This window comes from Rhamphochromis sp. 'chilingali', assembly GCF_963969265.1.
Source record: "Rhamphochromis sp. 'chilingali' genome assembly, chromosome: 6".
Taxonomy (NCBI): Eukaryota; Metazoa; Chordata; class Actinopteri; order Cichliformes; family Cichlidae; genus Rhamphochromis; species Rhamphochromis sp. 'chilingali'.
Genome location: NC_137933.1, coordinates 15,882,016 through 15,901,130, shown reverse-complemented (window position 1 = coordinate 15,901,130; position 19,115 = coordinate 15,882,016). Strand labels below are relative to the sequence as shown.

At 41.5% G+C, this 19,115-nt stretch overlaps 1 protein-coding gene across 14 annotated transcripts in view; it reads right to left on the bottom strand.

Moving 5' to 3' along the window:
* The window catches only part of LOC308397822 (bromodomain adjacent to zinc finger domain protein 2B-like), a 70,702-nt gene extending 56,509 nt beyond the window's left edge, over positions 1-14,193 (bottom strand). For 6 of the 14 annotated variants that reach the window (XM_080883977.1, XM_080883987.1, XM_080883989.1 and 3 more), the window contains exons 1-2: positions 13,960-14,193; positions 385-427 (exon numbers count right to left, since the gene is read on the bottom strand). The gene's annotated coding sequence lies outside the window, so the exon portion shown is untranslated. The remainder of the gene's footprint in view (positions 1-384; positions 428-13,959) is intronic. The other 8 variants (XM_080883983.1, XM_080883984.1, XM_080883980.1 and 5 more) reach the window with 3 other exon arrangements.
* Between the last annotated feature and the right edge of the window lie 4,922 nt (positions 14,194-19,115).

Genomic DNA, 19,115 nt, shown 5'->3' with positions numbered 1-19,115 from the left:
AAAGGATGTTTATTAGGCGCGTACGTTTCATACAAATATTCTGATTAGAATGGGAGAAATCTAATTAATTGCTTGATTCACTGAATGAACCCCGAATTTGTAATGTAATCATAACAACTGCTTTTCAAGGGGCTCTTGTTAAATTTAATTGGGGGAGAAGAAAAAAAACATCCTCTTTCGCTGAATGAATGAAAATCAAATTAGGCCTGAAACTGGAGGAGTCTGCAAGTTTGTTCTGTTGCGCCATAAAAAAAAAAGAAATAATTTTTTAAAAACCACTGTAAAAGCAGAAGTGTGTGACAATGTATATTTTCAAAAGTCACGCATCAACTATTTTGTAACATGCATTTTGGGCAGTGTGAGAGATTTTAGAGATGCACTTACTGTTACAGGTGTCTTCAGCTCTTTGACATCACTGCTGTAACACCTGGGGAAAAGCAGAAACAAGAGATCACTGTGGTTCGGGCCGAATACAACAATCTGACTCATAAGAAGAGCAGCATTCTCAAAACGGGCAATTTTGATATAGTACTATGAAGCTTTTTTCTCTTCTTCTTTCATTTCACGACCTGAAAGCTGGCGGAGGCCCTAAAAACTACTTGCACTTCAAAGTTACAGTTACACAGCTTAGTATTTGTGGTTTTCCAGACACATCAAAGGAAAAAAATACAGTGACGTCTGAAACACAGCTGTGGCTACACACACACACACACACACACACACACACACACACACACACACACACACACACACACACACACACACACACACAAACAGAAAGATATTCACACCCACAAAAAGTCTCTTTCTCCCTGAGCCCGTTCTTGCAAAACCTGTTTGTTAGAACTGAATCTAGACATTGGAGCTTCAAGTGTGAGGATATTTTCCCTAAACACAAGACAGTTCTTGCAGAGAACCAAGCCTTACCAGCGTTCTCACGCCCATCTCTCATGCATTGTCTCTAAGGCCCTCCTGTGCACTTACAGACCGGGCTTAATCTGAGCAGCTCACCATAACAGACAACACCCTGCTTTGTATATCACACTACAGTGCAGTTTTTACAACTTTCATTTACGCTGATATAACCTCGTGTTGAATAAAAAGAACAGCTGAAGGACAGCTTTCGATTATGAGTTATAACTGGTGTCAGCAAGGTTAGGTGGGATCAGAATGCAGTACCTACAAATGTCACGGCTCCCTGTACACATGCACACAGACTCAGGGAAGCAGACATTTCCAGACACGGCAACACACAAGCAGTGTTACAGCATGTGTGGGTAGCTATCTAACAAGGTTTTGTTGTCAGTAAACACATCCATCTGGTCAACAGCAACTGAATCAAGTCTGGTGGATGCCTCAGCGGCACGGATGTGGTCAGATATTACAATAATAGTTAAAGCTATCCTTTTTCCTACAAAGTTCCCGTCTTTTCTGTTAACGTCACTTGCTCAAATGGTAAAAAGAAAGGGAGTATGTTACAAGTAAGTAAGTCATTTTGTCTGTCCAGATGCCTTCAAGTGTTTCCAAAGTCTGTGGTACACAGTGCAACGCATGTCTGTCATTACAACTCAATGTATCACTGAACAGAAATCACCTAGACTGACTGTGTTGGTAATAACCGAACTGATCGAACTGTAATGGTTCCCCTCATTATCTGTTCTCTTACACAAACACACACACACACACACACACACACACACACACACACACACACACACACACACACACACACACAAACTACAGGCACACACAAATACTTTGATAACTCATCGCAGTGATAATGATAACAGAGAGCCAGGTAGGCTGAATTCATCTTCAGCTTTTTTCATAAAGGCCTATTAGTGGATGATTAAAGGATCTCTGCTCACAGGACTTCACCACAGAAAATTATTTGCCAGCCACGAGGCAGGTGAATTACACTGGATAAGAAAGCCAGTGCTGTCTGCCATCATTTGCCTCACTGAGAATCAGGCTGTTAGTCTATTAACCTCATTTTATGGTAGGATCTTACCAGTTTTACATCAAAAATTACAAAACACTCTTTTCCTGTGACTGCAGCCTTGTTCCGCTGCTATGTCCTCATAAATTATGTCAGGGCATTGTATTAAGTCTGCAGCAAACAATTAATTAATTATGGATTCATCTTTTTCAATTAGCTAATAGTTAATTTGGCATATAAAATATTGAAAGGGTGTAATAAATATACATTAAAATCTTCATAAAGTCCAATATGACATAAATAAAACTGCTTGCCCAAGCCCTTTAGATGGATTTTACTACAACAGAAAGACAAAAAGAAAGAAGGCAGAAAAAGTACAAAACAGTTGAAGCCAAAGTCAATGCCAAGCAAAACATTAATCAACTACAAGTTTGAGTGAAACATGATGTGAAAACTTCAAAGCGCTATTTACAGTTGAACAAATACAAATCATCACGAATGCAAAAAGGTTCACCTCAGCATTAATTTAGTGTGACAGAATTCACATAGCCGTGCTTTCTGAGTAACACCGAGATATTTGAATGTCTATATATACAAGTGATCCAACAAAATCGGTGCCCTAAGTTATGCCGGTGAATTTATTACTTTTTGAGTAACAATCCGAATGTCAATTTAATAATAGCCATGATTGCTTAGTCATTTCCATTTAATTAATGTGAAGGCAAATAAAACCAAACACACATACACACACAAAGAACTATCTCCAAAGTAATAATTACCAGCATTTAAACTCCAGGCATGCTTGCACATGGACAGCGTACAACCTAACTGCTATGATGTCTCCCTGAATCGTCTTGTTTGGTTACTCTAATCTACCCCTGTTGCCTCAGCCAAACAGATGTTGACTTTACTTTAAGATTCATACAACCGCTCTCAGGCATCCACACAGGGTTAAATAGAGGGGTCAAAAGAAAGAAAGAAAGAAAGAAAGAAAGAAAGAAAGAAAGAAAGAAAGAAAGAAAGAAAGAAAGAAAGAAAGAAAGAAAGAGTCACGTGAGCCTTCATTTATGAACAAGCTGCTGGTATTTGAGCACGGAAAACAAGTGTACTCTGAAAATATACATATTGAGATTGGCCTAAAATCCCCTGCTTTTTAATATTTGATGCATTGTTAGACGAGCGACACTGGCGAGGTGTTTGTCTCTGTTGTCTCTGCTGATCTCTGGCACACCGGGCCCTGTGGGAGTGAGTTAGTGAGACTTGGCCGCAGACATTTTCCTGAAGCCCCCAGAACAAAACAGGCAAGTCTTGACAGTCTGTCCGCCACCGAGTCGTCACACAATCAGTTGCAGGAAACCAATCCCTAAATAGCAGTGATTCATCTCTTCATCACACACAATGCCAGTACACAGTGCACAAAGAAGCTCTCTCTTCCTCTCTCCCTCTCTCTCTCTCTGTCTTACCCTATCTGCCCCCCTTCCCTCCCTCCCTCCCTCAGTATGGTCTCTCATGCTGCTTAAAAATAAGTGCTTCTCCCAGCTTTCTTTGCCCTGTGATTTACTGGCAGTGTTTAACTGCAGGGCAGCATCTTTTATCGTTACATGATCTGGGGCTGAAAGCTGACAAAATGGAATCTCTGCGCAAGTACTTTTGTATGTGAGCAAGTGTACGTTCAGGGGAAAGATGGGAACGAGACGAGGAATAAAGAACTTATGTGAGAAACGTTTGCCTAAGTGCAATTCAAATCCCTCCAGCCTCCCAGTGCTGCGTGTATGTGTGAATATACGTGTGTGTTTATCATTCCCCTAAATGGTTTCTTCCTTGACTTGATGGAGCAAGTGCCATCTCGAGGGAACGGGTTACACCACACACTGGAGTAAAGCCCTTTGAGACCAATGAAAAGCTCTGAACATTAGTGCAATCCATTTGTGTGAGCTAGAATATATATATATATATATATGTGTGTGTGTGCGTGTGTAATTCCAGTCTTGATTGTATGCTTCGCCCTTTTAGTGCCATGTATGCGCGCATGTTTTTGTGTTGCCATGATAACTTTTCTCTTCGCTGCATTAAGCAATACACCTCCATTTCCTGCTTTTCTTTGCAGGATCTGTCATTACTGAGTACTGACTTCAGTTGCACTTTGATACCAAAAATGCAAGCAGCTGAATGCTGGTGCATGCTCATGGTAGCGCAGGCCTACACAACAGGTTTAGCGTATCGCCACAGCCTTGATGATCCATCAGGATGACGTGTGAAGGTCAGAGTAGCCGTGACCAACACAGCTGTCACATCTCCTCCCAGCACCCTCTTGGCTAACTGGCCTTCCAAAACACTCAGCACAAAACATGGCCAACTGGGGGAGTACAGGGGCCAGGGCCAACAGAACATGCCTATAACCCTGACTGGGCTTGCATTCGCACTCCATGCTGTAACACAAGATGCTGCAAAGAGGCAAATCAGAGCTGTTTTTCTGCAACGGCAATGCAACTATGACAAGAGAAACCGGCAATGGAAAAACATTATGACATCTATTAGTAGTGGCTTTTAAAATTTAATTCAACAGCCGATAAAGCCGCAGTTTTAAATGACTACCAGAGGAAGATACAGTGGAGCTGTGTGGAGAGCAGATGTGAATCCACTTTGATTTCCGTGCCTGTGTGTGTGTGCGCGTGCGCTCGTGTGTGTGTGCGTGTAGCTTCTATTAAATGGATCTGCTGTCTCCTTGATCAAGGGAGTCAATAAAGGGCCAGTGCTGTCAAACCCTCAGGGGTAAGTGTGTATGCACATGTGTGTTCATGTTTGTCCATGCATGCATGTGTGGCTGTGTGTGGTTGTGTGTACTTGTGTGTTACGGACAGATTTTGAAGTACTCTGACAGGTGAGTGATTGAGTGCTTTCATTTCCCTCCAGCGACAACAAGACACTCACACACAAACACCTGCGCAGCACACACACACACACACACACACACACACACACACACACACACACACACACACACACACACACACACACACACACACACACAGTGGTGGATGAAGAGAGAAAGAGAGAGAGCTGTTGTTTCCTAAAGGATGCTGCTCCTGCCTGCATGCTTAAATTAGCTCTAAATGTTTGGATTACACACGGGAGCTCTCACAGAGGATTTAGCAGCCATAGCCTAGAGTCCAGGGGATGTGTGGATGTTTCCATCTACGCACACGCACACACGTGCACACACACACACAAACACATGCACAAAACGAGTCCACACACAGATCACAAACATAAGTCACTCAAATATTACTCCATACATTCTGTAAACACTTGACAACACAATTTAAGTTTCATCCAGTGTGGACTAAAGATGGAGGGATGCTAGCAATTTAAAAAGCAACACACAGCTTTAAATGGTGTAAACAGGAACAACACACATCATTTCATTCATCAGGTTTTTTTTTTTTTTGCTATGGGCAGAAAATGTTTTCTCATTACGCTTTTTTTTTAGTGCAGTCTCGGCTTCTGTTGGTGGGGGGAGGATGGAGTATGCCAGCAGACGCAGAGACGGGGAGAGAAAAGGAGGAGAGAAAAAGAAGGGGAATGAGGGAGGTCAGCGCCCCCAGTCTCAGATAAAGGCCCTCTCCCTCCCTTCTGCCTCAGCTTTTCGAAGCCCCTGCCAGGATCGAGAGGCGTCTCACGTTACAGCTGTCTCTCAGTGTCATCGTTCAGAAAGAGAGCGCACAAGCAAAGAGCGGGAGAGAGACAGAGAGAGGGAAGGACAGACAGAGACACAGAGAAAAAGAAAGTGGGACAATGCCACAGACTGAGCAGGGCTAGGCTTTCGTAGCTGGACAAGAAAGGAAAAAACAAACCAAAAAAACAGCAGCAGCAGGTTAAACCGGATGAGGAAACCTTTGTGATTTGTAATGTTAATGCAACATAGATTTTCAGTACAATGTAAGAGCATTTCGAAATCACTGATATGTGCTTTGACCTTTTCAAGACAAATTATTTCAAAATGTAGTGTGAACGCAGCTAGTCAGATCATTTCCTCTATGCCACCTGGGACTAACTGAACACTCACAATTTCCTAAGAAGAAGAAAAGGGGGAAATTATTGCCTTTAATACCTGGTGTCGTGTGCAGTGAGACGAGAGAAAGAGAAACACGCTGTCCTTAAGAAAAGAACAGGGCTATAAGAATGCATGCTAAAGGGCTTTTGCAGATTAGCCATTGGTGAGTTGCCTCTCTGCTCACGAGTATCCCTTTTTAACCTTAAAATGCTAAAAACAGCCGCTTGTTCCAGGTCCAGTAATGACTAATCCAATGACTGCCAGCATTTTCAGCTTGCACTACAAACACTGTAAGGCCTTGCAGTTCAGTTCTGAGTTAAGTTACATTTAGAGTCGATGATCATTTCTTCTCCACAATTTTGTTTTCTGAAGAAAAACACAGGATAGCCCCCTCAATTCATAAAAACTTTATGAAGGAAAAGGTGCTGTATGCGCACATTTTTACTCCAAACTATAGCGCTTACACAGCCGACTCAGTGCGAGGTGATCCTATCAGCGTGTTTTACATAAAACACGGTTCTCAACAAATGCACATATAGCTACTGCACAGCTCCAAACTGCTTTTCTATTTGTTTTTCCTCTCTCCTTGTCATTTCTCATGGCGTTTGTGTAGGAGTTAAATATTTTAAATTCTGGCTTAGCTTCAAGCACGCTTTGCCAGCGCAGCTAAAATAAAAAGCCTTTGTGGCAGCAGTGACCAGATTTTAAATGCTGAAGAAGATCAATAAATGGGGGGCTGTCGAGGCGCAATCTCATGCATTTGTGTGTACACGTTAGTGTATGTGTGTACTGTCCCTATACATAAATGCCTGTGTTGTGACAGCAAGTGTGTGTGCGTGTGCCTGTGTACGTGCGCCTTAACACCCACCGAAGCTCACAGCTCCCCTGCCTGCAACAAGCTAGTCTATAGTATCATCAAAAACCCCACTGACCCAGGAGGCACACCAATAGAGAAACCAATTCCGACATCCGAAACATTCTTCCCATTTCTTTTCCCATTCCCAGTATCCTTCCCCATCCAAGCACAGCCAGCATGGGAGAATGCAAGAGAAATGTGTAAGTATAGGCCCCCTGCTGCAGATGTCAAGGTGTGGAAAACATCAGACTAAATAGCAGGTTTTCCAGACCTCAATGCCAATTCCATAATCAAGTCCCTGCGCAAGAAAATGTTGGTAAGCGAGACAGGGAGGACAAGGTGGGAGAAAAATGACAGAAAAATCCAATCCAGCCTCCTTCAGCTAATGTTAAGAGACTCTGAATGTATCTATTTCACAAAGCCAAGAAACACTGATGTGATTTCTTTTCAAGAAAATAAATGCTTTCATTATGCTGCCATCTTTCTTGCCACTCTTGCTTTTTATAAAGGCCACCTTAAATGGATGCTTTCAGCTCACATAAAGTGATAACCTTCTTTGCTACGTCTTTAGCACATGCAGCACAGACACACAATTATGAGGACTTGCATGCTCGCCGCTGTGTGGCACGGAGATACACACAAAGTACATCTGTATTTTTCGCATCCTCACTAATGTATAAAACAAAAACAGCCATGAAGTGGAAAAATCATCAGGACCTTTAGAGACTTCATTAAAAGAAACTAGCCTGGACTTCCCAAACAAGGCATCTCTTTGGAGGGGGAAAATCAACCTTTTCACCTTGCTGGTGGAAAAACAGGCATCCCAACGAGACAGAGCATGCACAAACAACCTTGACTTTCATCAAGGAAATTCTCACATTGAATGATAAATAGAGGCCCAGGGGACGAACAGCAAAGAAGCAGCTTATCGCCTTTCCCTCCCAAATTTGGCCGCTCTGTCTTCTGTCTCCTGAAAGTCAACGCCGGGTGACCCACTTGCACTTTACACTGCTTATTGTTCGGTAATTAATCCACCATATGTAATCCACACAGAAATGTAGAAAAAATAAAATGGGTGTTGATTTGTTTAGTCTTAATTAAGAGTTGAGATTGTTTACTTGCTTCTACAACAGAAAGGCATATGCCCAATCTCATTAGTCTGTTTTTTTTTTTTAAACGTAGCTGCATTTCTCACTGTACAGATGGATGCAGATAACTCAGCAAAAGGACAGGCACAATATTAGAAGAGGCTCACTTTAAAAGCTGCTGTCACCAAGCATGCACTTTAGACAATTATTTGTGGATCCTGATGACTATCGGGACGTTCAGAGAACAGGCAGTGTTACCAAAATAGCAAGGTAACATAAGGTTAGGTAGATCAACTGAGAGCTCACCAACTTCCCAGCTGAGAGGACATTAACCTGCGAGGCCATGTGGACACGTATCAATAAGTGATCTGCCTGCATGGGCCTCTAACACACGGCTCACAGCACTAGACCGAGACGAGGACAGAGAAGCTTCAATTTGATCTGTAACAATATGACGCATTGTTAATCTAATGCATGGAAGCTTTTAAGGCTTTTGCTAAAATGCTGCTTCTTCTCAAAGGACCATTAGTCTTTCCAGGATTAATGTCTACTTCAAAAACATCTGTTAAAGTCCTCAGTTTCTTGGTGCATTATTTCATTTGTCATTATTTTATTTTTTTGCTTGTGCATGCACATTCACGAGTAAAAGACTGACCGACGACTGGGAGTGTGTCTTGCATTAGTTCTTGAAGGATCTGGTTAACACAGAGCAGATCTCTACTTCCTCTTTAAATTTCACAGCTCTGTGTCAGCGCTAACATGCAGAGATTTGACAGGGCTCCCAGATGGCCATTATTATCGATAGATTGTTTGCAGATCTTATTAATCTCTGACTAAATATAACTTACTGACATCAATGCATTGAAACATTTAGGCTGACTGAAGCACTTCAGACAGAGCTTAGTAAATATTTCAGTAATATACATGTGTATGGTAATGTGAAAGTTTATTTTTGTCTTTCATTATCAGTTCAGCCTCCTGCTGTTGTGGTTAAAGAATGCATAAATCAGCCACTTTGTCATATCTTGTCACACAGAAACTACAAAGCATGAGCCCAGAGTAAAATCATGTAATCAGTGAGGGGAGACGCAGTAACCGAATGCACAATATTGAAATAGTCGCAAGAATTTCAAATAACCCTTTTTTTCTTTTTTCTTTTATCGTCAGGATCTGCATTACCCCTAAAAAACACTGCTTGATTCATTTTAAGTCTTGATTTGAAGCATAACGCCACTTTTCTAAAGGGCTGTACAAACAGGAAGAGACTGGCAGAGATGTGGCAACATGAAATGTCAATGAAATTCAGAGACCGTTAGCGATGCAAAGTGGGCGGGCCCTGAGTTAAACTTATCTCAAGTTTGAGGCGAGCATTACAAGCGACTGCAAGTGAAACAGCTGACTGACATATAACGGGGAGGTAAATTCTGTGTTAGACCTGCAACAGACCGCCGACCTGTCCAAGGTGTACCCTGCCTTTCAGTCTATGACATCTGGGAAAGGCTCCAGCCCCCAGCCATCACCTACAACCAACCATCATTTACAACGTGCAAAGAGCAAAATACTTCATATGTGAACGAGGCTCTGGGATGGCACAATCAGCCAAGGGGACAGGGACACTTTTCATATTTTGCATTAAAGGATTTACTTTGTTAATCACCAATGATAGTGACATCAAGGAAAAAGAATTTGAGGTTAAAATCAAAATCTGCAACTAAAACCCTATTCACACCTGGCATTACTAGATGTTGTAGTGATCCAATACGAAGTGCACTGCTCTAAGTAAAGGTCTGAGCCACACAGGAAAAGAGCACCTTGGGTCACACTGAAGGACCAGCTATTTAACTGATGTCCTCGGTGTAAGCAGAAGCAGGTATTCATTTGGGCGCCAATTAAAATGTGCAACAGCAGGCGCCAACAATATCAGGCAAAATAGATTCTCTTAGATTGAAAACGCTTTGATTTCCAATTGGGCCAAAGAGTCAATCAGCCAGTCGGAAAGCGGAAGATTAGAGACATCATCGAGCTAGACTGTATAGCATTTCTTATTCTATTAATTCCAGCACATTATTCAAGGGAAGTACATTAGAGACGGCAACACATTTCAGTCCCTGTACGTGTTCAGTGTTAAAGTGAGACCTGATCACAAGTGGTCGCATGGGACGAATGTGGAGGCATATTCAAATATACAAGGTGTGAACCTAAGCTGACATAAGCTGCACGATACACTCCTGATATACACACTAAGAAACTGTACATGCTGTAAGTTATAACATCACCCATGTTGTAAGACTTTCATTTTATACACTTGTACATTCTGCACATAACACTATGTTTTTGCACATCGGGTTGAATTATCACTGCATTTCATTCGCTTTGTCCCAGTGCTTCCCACCATGGTGATAAAGTTAATTCTACTCTAATCACACAAAATGCATGTTAAACAACAAGATCTAAGCTCTACTCACTCATCACAGAAGTTTTTAGGAACACAAACAAAATAGTGTGTTAGCTTTTCTCATTCAAAACAGGTTAGTGCTCAGCATATTTAGGAGGAAAGCCGTTAAACTAAAATCTAAAAGCATACATGATATGAATAATAACCCATTTATATTATTGCCCGTTGTAATAAGGCACCATTTAAATTATCAACATATCTCATAGTCGTGTTTGATTTTTGTTCCTTTGCCTTTACTGTATTCACACCAGTCAGACTTAAATGACAGTCTGTAACCGAGGAAAACCCTGGTTTATGCGTGCGCGTTTGTTGTTATTTTGTTTTTATTTCTCCCTCTTGCTGAACTGTTTGTCCAATTAACCAGCATGACACTGATGTGACCCAACAGATAAAGACCAGCCACTGCCATTGGTAAATGTAATCTCATTTGCTGATAGGCTCATATCTGTCAACGAGGCTGTGATTGGCTCAGTGTTCAGCCGATATATGGAAGCATCCCTAATAGAGTGGACGTATTTTTTTTTATCTCATATTAAAGTTTTAAGCAAGAGCTGCCTCATACCAATGACTTGATCATTCCTATCATGCACACCTAATAAATCGCACTTCATTTCATCTGTCAAAGAACACAAGGATGGGTTTCCTTCAAAAAAGAGAAAAAAAATAGATAGCCCCCATATTCAATAGCAAGGGATTATAGAGAATTCAGCCTTGTGTGCACATGGGATTGTCTTCTCAAAAGCTGTCCAAGTTCTGTCAGATTCAGCACCCCCAGACATAGAGCTCGTGAACCTAATTTCACCTAATCAGCTTAGTCAATAGCAACCGTTTGCTGTGACTTTGGTAGACATGCAAATAGGGCTTAACTATGTCTATCCTTAATTCCTGAATGTTCAAGTCAAGCAGAAGTCCTCCTTTATCTCTTCAAAAACAACAGTTCCAATTTGAGAGGGAGAAGCAGAGAAAGAATAAAACTCCAGCCGCGAGTTGACTTTTTTTTCTTCCCCTTGGCCTGGCAAGGAGAGACATCTCTGATTTGAGTGTGCTTGAGGTAGCACAGTGTGCTTTCATTTCAAACCAACATGGCAAACAAACTCTGACAGATTTGTTCCCCTTTTTTCACTTTTGCTCTTGCTCAGTCTCTCTCAAATTATGAGAAAACACGCTGCACAAATATATTACCACTTCTTGTCGGTTTGTATGTTCAGCTGCAGCATTTGCGCGCACACACACACACGCGCATACGTACACGGGAGCACAAACACTCACACATATATTCAAACAAATCCGCACCAAAAAAAAAGATGCCAACAAAAGAGAGTTGTGATAGAAAACTGGGAGACACTGTTCCGTTTCAATTCACTGATACCACTAATGGCTTCTTAGCAGCTCCATGAAATCAAGCAGCTGTCATGTCGATGCATCAGCAGTGAGAGGAGGGAGAGCCATCCCCATAAGGACAGAGGCACCGCGCCTTCATGTTTGGCTAAACATCTGCTCCTCTGCACTCCAGCTTTTGCAGCAATAAACGGGCAAACAAAAGAGGTGGGAGGTGAAATGATCTGATTTTCCATTTCAAAGCATTTGTTCAGTTTGTTTTCTTTGTCCCCCTCCTTCCACTACACCCTCCAACCCTAAACACCCTCCTTTTTCTCAAACTGCTTTACAGGACATGGGGAAGAAAAGTGAGATCAAGTTGTAACTGTAAGGGGCAGGGACACATTTTTTGTGTGAGATGGATGACACAAAATAAATAAGGTCACCATTTTCCAGTCTGCTAAAAGTCTTCAGTCTAAACTGTTGCAAGCAAGTATCATGGCTCAGCTAAGAGATAATCCAAAGGAAGGCTAGAGGTGCATGTGTGCCAGTGTGCACGTCTTAAACCTGTCAATCTAGCAAACTTATCGCTCACAGATCTATTCAGCTAAACCACAACAGCTGAAGGAAGAAGGAAGGACCTGTTTTTTTTTAACATAATACTATTTATATAACTTTTGTGAGTCTAATCATACCTAATCACTTTTTTATACTGAAATCCAATTAAAATCCAATGAAAATTATATTTTTTAAAAATAATCTTCCCTTAATATCATTCCAAGTAATTTGCCCTTATATCATTCCTTCCTTCCTTTCTTTCTTCCTTCCCCCCTCCTTCCTTCATTCATTCATTCATGTTTAGCTGCAAAGACAAACATTGGGCAGCACCGAGTAAACGCCGATCTCACATTTATCAACAGTATTATCTTAAAACATCACAAATGCGCCTGTTTATCGACGCCTGTCTCAAAACACCAGCCTCTCCACTTACGTCTCAAAACAAGAGAATCCTGACATGTAACCACACGTCACTTTGTATTTGCTTTTTTAAAGCACCAAACATCGAAGTAAAACTGCCTTAAAATGATCGTCTGCGACTCTATCAGCCACCTTAATTTCCTTTCAAAAAGGAAAATAAAAGAACACACACGGGACGCGATCCCCCGTCTCGTTTTTTCCCCCTCTACCAAGTCTAAAACTTTGGTAAAACTTGAGGAAAAAAACGTCCATTTCCTTTTAAAGTAGCCTGGATGTTTGTATATGTGTGTGTGTGAGAGAGAGAGAGGGGTGGGGGTGGGGGTGCTTTGGTGTGGGGTGGGGGGGGCGGTGGACGAATTTAAAATAACCAAGATGGCGAGAGGCTTGTTGTTTTGGAAGGGGCAGAAAAAATGGAGGATATTGTAATATACACAAAGGGATAAATTTCAACAACTCGGCCAAGCGGCTGCTAGCTTGCCTGCACGCCTCTCGGTTTGAGGAAGCGACCGCGATAACAGCTCCCCAGCAGGCTGGCCAGCAATACGACTAGCGACACGACAGGGAAAAAAAGCTCAAACTCTGAACCGCTGTACAAAGAGAAATTAATATTATACGTACAAGTTAATCCAAACTGAAGGGGGATATTTATGTATTTGTCGCCTAATTGTTTTATTTTCGCGTCGGGGGACTGTTAAACTGGATGGCTTTTTAACGGACGGACTAGCGAGGACCAACGGCAGTCCAGTGCCTCGTAGTTGCCCCCCCCCCCCCCCCCTTTAGGTTACAACATCCACTACACTGAATAGGCAGCCAAAACAGCCAACAACTGTACATTTTCACGGTTGATAAATTAAAAGAAAAAAAGAACAACACAAACAAAACCACGAAGCTTTCGAAAAAGTTTAATTTCGCTATCAAATTGCGACCGCCGGAGTGAACGGTGCGAGAGAGAAAAGGGAAAAGAGGGACACAAAAGACGATTTCCACTATCAGGTCAACACTCCGAAGAAGGAGAGGAGGAAAAAAACACTTCGTTTTTTTCATAAAAAGGAGAAAAAACTTTAACCAAACGTATCGCTAACGACTACGGGACACACGGACTGAATGAATTACACCGCAACGAGAAAACAGGAAAGTATGTATAAAGCAGTTTACACGAGCTGAAAAAAGCCAAGAAACTAGAAACGAAGCCAAGCGAGCTCTCTCCGTACGCAGCTCATCGCCTGTTCTGTGACGGGGCGAAAACAGCGTCAGTGAAAATAAAACACTTACCTTTTTTTAGTTTCGACACTTTACTTATTTCCAGCGTGGTTTTTTAGTTCAACTAACACTTCGGCTCGGTCTTCTTCTCGCCTCTTTTTTTCCTTGGTCGGTTTTGGTTATGAAAGAGGTCGGGGACGAATGATAAAGAAGGGAATTGGGCAGTAATTGAGTCTCGGTGTGTGAGTGTGTGTGTTAGTTACTAACAGCAGATTGAAGGAGACTCTTCTCAAGGTTTATTCAGCTCCACTTCAAGGAACCGACCTGACGTCAGCTCACTACTGCCACACAAAGAAAACTTATTATTTGTGCAGCGGCCGTAGTAAAGGAAGGATACAGTAATTGACCGTTATTACTTTAAATGCGACATTGTCATTAGGTCCACGGCATGACAGGGATGTAGCGGGAACTTTATTTATGATGTTGTTAGCGCCTTATCCGCTGATGGTGTAAGAAATAAACAAACCTTTAAAAAAATTAAAATAAAATAACTTTTATACATTCTTAACCATTTTAATTAATTACTATAACTTGGATTATAGCTTAAATTTTATGATTTTTTTTTAAAGAAAAGTTGCCTAAATCCTCTCATTTTGTCTTATTTGTGGATTTATTTTGAAAGGTGAAAGATGATTAAAGTTGTAGGCACTTTTAGAATATCGCCAAACCTAATGATAAAGGGTGTTTTTTCTTGATTAGGCAGTATTCAACATAGTTACAGATGATCTATCTGTTTGTCTCTCTTTAAGCCCCCACAAGATGTTACATGATCAAGCAAATACAAGCCAGTTACATAAAGGCTCCAACTTAGGGGAGGCATTTGTGAAACAAAACCAGAAAACGGGGCAGCCCTTCATCGGGTTTGGATCAATACATTGCCTGGCAAAGACAGCCATCTGTGCCTAATTGTATGCTTTACATCCTCTTCTAAACACACAATAAGCAACAGGCTGAACGTAGGCCCTCTGACCCAGACTGGGTTTCCAGACGGGGGAAGATTATTTCATTCAACTGGAAAACAACAAGGGGGTGGGGTGGAGAGGTGGTGGTGGGGAGTTTTTTTTTTGCAGATGGAGTGGGCAACTGTTCTTATGTGCCCCACCCTGATGAGGATGAGGATGGGTCACAGCAGAGCTGACTGGTGTGTGTATGTGTGTGCGCGGGTCTGTCTCTCTTGCTGCGTGTCACATCACCACTGGTTGTATCCATTTTAACAGGTATTATAGTGGATTAACAAACTGTTCACTGTTAGTTTATAGACACCTCATAAATCACACACAAACAATGAACTCATTGTTAGCAGAGTGATGGAGTATTGGTTTACGGGCACATTCATATTAATGCTTCATAAACATTATAAATGACCATAAATGTATCCTGATTCCTCTCTCGCTCTCTCTCTCTTTCTCTCTCCCTTTCTTCCTCTCTCCCCCACCCCCTCCGTCTTTCTCCTCTCTGTTCTTATGTCACAGCGTCTAAAAGTGTCACCCCAGTGTTTTTGATGCTATTGCAAGAATTGCAAAGATGTTACTCAGAAGTCAGTCATTTTTAGGTGTAATATTAAAAGAGAGAAAAAAGAAAGGTGAGGTGGTGTTCAGGTGGAAGATCCGATACGGCATTCACTCGAGTTTTTGGAGGATGGACACAGAACCCCTTATTCAGCTTGTGGTGTGCAGTTAAAGCCATTTCATAAGCGTGCTCTCCATGTTCTTTGGTCATTGATTTTTTTTCTCTCTGCCCCTTTCCATTACCTGTTGAGATTGGGGGGGGGGGGCTCTTCTTCAAACACACACACAAACACACTCTCAAAATCCTCTCTATCTGTCTCTCTAGCCACTGGCACCCTGGTGTATTTCTCCATCTCCTCCGCCTCCTGTAGCAGGAATGACAGGCCATGAGGAATGACAGTGGCTGTGTTTGTCATACAGTAGCAGCAAGAAGCAAGGATTTTTAATTGCATTGGAGAATCTTCATTAAAGAGAGCACATGGGGGCGGGAATGGTGGGCTGGGGGGTGGGGTGGCGTGTGTGCTGGTGGTGGGTGGGTGAGTGGGGGGGCACTCTGAGCATCGTCATTAGGAGAAGGCGCTAGTAGCATAGAAGGGTGGGCCCTCTTTGCATGCACACTGAGAATGCCTGCCGTACCTCGGTCATTTGTAACATAATAAGTGCCAGCACAATGACTGCAATGCGAGAAAGCACACCACAGGGAAGAGAAGGGGGAAGGGAGACAGCATGTCTGTCTAAAAGAGGGACTTTTTTTTTTTTTGTCTTGATTAGAAAGTATAATGAGCCACTAAAGAAACAGGAAAAAAAAAGAGGATCTCTCCTGAGACTGATGGAAAACAAATTAATCTGGTGATTTAAATTTAATTATTATTTTTCTATTAGTCCAGCATGCAAAGACAGGGACAGCCATCACAAGCGAGGAGCTGTGCTTGCATTTATTGATTTTCGCCCAGACACATTCAGGGAATACAGATTGCTCTCTTCCCCACACAATCCGCTATGTGGGATTCCATTAACACGAGAAGCTTCCAGCAACTCTGAGATGTTTAATTTGAACACCATAAATGGAGCTTAAAATAGTGTTCACACACAAGAAAAGTGGCCTAAGGATGTCTTTTTATGCAATTGAATTAGTCCTCACTTATTGTTGTGTCCTACATAATAAGTATTAAATAAACACCCAATAAATTAAATTAAGACAATGTTCTGCTGTATGAAGTGAATCGAGCGCTATTGTTCCTCCCTGCCTCCGATTATCTTGCACTGCTATAACAGTTGAGTTTAATTTAATCTTTTGTTTTGGATTAATGTAAGAACCCTGCAACCGGACAGTAATTACTCTTCCCATCCGTGCAGGATCCTCTCTTTGTAGCATCCTTTCAATACATCAGTGGTCTTGAGCACAATGCTGTGTGAGATGTAATGATTTGAAAAGTCAATGATTTGAACCGCCTGTGCGATTAAAGCACAAGGGACCAATTTTTGGCTGCTATATGTAGAATATCTGTGTGTGCACCTCAAGTAACACTCATATTCCCTGGCTGGCATAAAAATTCAGCAGTTACGCCACGTGAGCGCTGTTATTGATTGCTATCTCTTACCAATAAAGGTTTATCAGAGATATTCTGAAAGCCTCACTATAGAGCTTACGGTATATGGGAATCCACATCCATCAATGCATGACCTTCAGTGCCAGAGACACCTACAGAAAAGGATGTTACAGGTGTTCTCATCCATCCCGGTGTCAGCTTAAGGAAATCCTGTGCTTTTACTTGTACACAAAACTTACCCCAAAAGTGATTTGGAAGATCAAATAAATGTTTTCCTTGCAAGGTTGACTGAAATCCCCACACAGTCTAAATGAGTGCACTCAGAGAGTGTTTATTGTGGCGAATGTAACTGAGCAGAACCCTCTGTTGCATGATGTAATACACAGAAGGGAGAAATCATCATAATAGCAGAGTAGTAGAGTGACTCATTCGTTGATGAGGTACATTCACACTGTCATTCACTGAGGAGATGCAGTCTGTGTGCACATGTTGTCAGTGTGTGACCGATAGAGAGAGAAAGAGAGGAGAGAGAGATAGCATGTTCCTTTTCTGGGAATGAGGAGTCATTTGTGCCAGGAAAAGTGGAGAAACAACTCTCAGCTCCACGGTGATGCATCTCTCCATGAAGAATGAGATCACAAGCAAATGTCACCCCAACCTGAGCAAAGCCAAATGACCTTGAATCAAATAAAAACATCTTCACCCGCGTCACTGTGTACACACGCCACACAAAATGTCAGCAGATTTTCCATTTGCTAAATCTGCGCCTAAGTGCAGGGGTTTAGCTACGGTAATCAACCCAGTACTTTCCTTCAAGTCCATATGAATATCGCCCTGGAGAAACCCTGCTGTTAAATACAGCTAACTGCAGTCGACCTCCTAGTTTTTATAATTTCATCAACGTGAGAACAGCATTTCCCCCTCCAATCATAAGGCCACTAATGACACTAAGACAGAAAAGAAGGGAAAACAGATGTGCACACTAAAAACAGGCGTTACTTGCGTCCTGCGACTGTAAGATTTCTCTTGTTTTCTGCATTTTGTGACAGATGAAGCAGAGGGGGATTTTTCAAGGGAAATGACTTTCACAGTTGAAGGAATTTCAAGCTTCAGTGCCTTGCTTTATCATAGTTTACATATAACTAGCTTTGATTTCTGTCCACGGCAGACATATCTTTGACAGCTGAGCATACGCTGATAGATAACTGACTGGTGCACTTGCCGTTGTTCTGTTATTATTTTAAGTCAGGATTCAGTGTTTTTCCTCTTTTCTCTGACCTACATAGAAAGCCCAGTATTAGTTATAGTTTTGGTACACGTCACACAGTTTGTCTTGTGTCTAATTTTCTTACTACAAAGTTTACACAGCCTTACACATAAATGCACAAACCTTACTTTAATAATGTACGATTAAAAAAATAAAATAAACCAGGAACATTATTGTAATTCCACAGAGACTTTTTTTAAAATCACCTGCTAGTGATTTGTAACTGAAAGCTAAAGCTTCCTTTCATGAGATTCCACTCAAGTGCTAATTCCTGTGAAGCTCTCGGTTCATATTGACAGACGTCACTGTCATCAGATTCAACAGTGTTCAGCTTCTGCATGCAAAGTGCTTTGTTTTGTTTCTCTTTAGGCAGTGACTTTGACAAGTTTGATTTGGCAGATTTACCTGAAAATTTTAGATCAAAGCAAGGAAAATAAATTTTTTTTTTTTTTTTTTTTACACTCCACTGTATTTAAGCTGGAACTCATAATTAATGTGAAAGGAGCTAAGCTTCGTGCTATGTGATTTAATCTATTTAGTGCAAACACTTACTTTTGGGACAAAGCAAAAAGTCACAAGAAATCAGCACCTTTTTTAAATGAAGATTATGCAACATTGTGCAATGCACTTCTGGCATTAAAAAAAATATGAAGACATAATCATTGCAGTTTTGGCAGTGTAGCGTCTCTCACACTATCAAGAAAATTACACAGTGGAAAGAGTCAAGCTGAAACTGCCAACAGTCAAAGTTTTTTTTCTTTTTTAATTGTGAAACTGGCTGGTTCCTTTTATTCTGGAAAAAAAAATCCAGAGAGAAACTTCTCAAATCTTTGAGTTTATCTC